This window comes from Labeo rohita, chromosome 16 (assembly GCF_022985175.1).
Source record: "Labeo rohita strain BAU-BD-2019 chromosome 16, IGBB_LRoh.1.0, whole genome shotgun sequence".
NCBI classification, from domain to species: Eukaryota; Metazoa; Chordata; class Actinopteri; order Cypriniformes; family Cyprinidae; genus Labeo; species Labeo rohita.
In genome coordinates this window covers 19,197,139-19,197,396 of record NC_066884.1, presented here as the reverse complement: position 1 = coordinate 19,197,396, position 258 = coordinate 19,197,139, and positions in this window count along the sequence as shown.

Below are 258 nucleotides of genomic sequence, written 5' to 3'. Positions count from 1 at the left end.
TGATTTTACTTTGTGGTGTTTTTATTATCTATTTATTTTTTATTTATTAAAATGTGATGTGTCTGACTATGGAAGCCTGTTTCAGCCACTGAATAAAAAATTTAAAAAGGCAATTGCAAGTTTACATCTCGCAATTCTAATTTTTTTTTTTTTTCTCAAAACTATGTTTTACCAACTCGCAATTCTTTCAAAGACTTTTTTTCTCAGAATTGTGAGATATATATACTTGCAATTGTGAGTTATAAAGTCAGAATTGCA